Genomic DNA, 1,328 nt, shown 5'->3' with positions numbered 1-1,328 from the left:
TTTATTTACCCTTGTTTCCATTCATCCTGTCATGGAAATACATGTTTGAACACTGTTATAGTAAACATACGCCCTAACCTGTTTGGCTCAGTAGATAGAGCATCGGCCTGTGGACTGAAGGGTCCCGGGTTCGATTCCGGTCAAGGGCATGTACCTTGGTTGCGGGCACATCCCCAGTAGGAGGTGTGCAGGAGGCAGCGGATCGATGTTTCTCTCTCATCGATGTTTCTAACTCTCTATTCCTCTCCCCTCCTCTCTGTAAAAAATCAATAAAATATATTAAAAAAATAAACACACATCATATTATAGTCTACATTTTCAGTTAAGATATTCATACCTTTTTATTGATTTCAGTCTTTTTTTAGCTTTATTAAAGTATAATTGACAAATGGAATTGTAATATATATAAAGTATACAATGTGATGATTTGGCATATGTATCTATTGTGAAAGGATTCCCACACTCAAGTTAACACACCCATTACCTTTGGTGAGAGCACAAGTTCTATTCTCTTAGCAAATTTAATTGTATAATACAGTGTTATCAACTAGAGTCATGATACATATTAGATCCTCCGATCTTATTAATCTTATAACTGAAAGTTTGTATTCTTTTACCAACCTCTCCCCGTTTGAACCATCCACTAGCCTCTGGCAACTACCATTCAAGTTCCTGTTTTTTATGAATTTGACTTTTTTTTTCTTGTTCCATATGTAAGTGACATCTTACATATTTGTCTTCCTCTGTCTAGCTTATTTCGCTTGTATAATGCTGTCCAGTTTCCTCCATCTTGTGGCAAATGGCAGGATTTCTTTTTTTTCAAGGCTGAATAATATTCCTTTGTGTATATATACCACATTTCTTTATTCACTCACCCATCAATAAATACTTAAGTTGTTTCCATACCCTGGCTATTGTCAGTAGCCTACAATGAACATGGGAGTTCAGATATCTTTTCAAGATAATGATTTCACTTCCTTTGGATGGATTTTTACCCAGAAGTAGAATTGCTGGATCATATGGTAGTCCTGTTTTTAAATTCTTGAGGAACTTACATATTGTTTTCCAAATGGCTATACCAAGTCCCACCAACAGTGTACAAGGGTTTCCTTTTTTCCACATCTTCGGCAATACTTGTTATCTCTTGTCTCTTTGATAAAAGCCATTGTAATATGTGCAAGGTGATATCTCATTGTGATTTTGATTTGCATTTCCCTGATGATTAGTGATATTGAGCACCTTTTCATATATACTTGTCTATTTGTGTGTCTTCTTTGGAAAAGTGTAAGTCGAGGTGTTTTGTCTATTTTCAAACAAACAAAATCTGG

Source organism: Myotis davidii, unplaced genomic scaffold (genome assembly GCF_000327345.1).
Source record: "Myotis davidii unplaced genomic scaffold, ASM32734v1 scaffold22, whole genome shotgun sequence".
NCBI lineage: Eukaryota > Metazoa > Chordata > Mammalia > Chiroptera > Vespertilionidae > Myotis > Myotis davidii.
Note: the sequence above shows the minus strand (reverse complement) of the source record.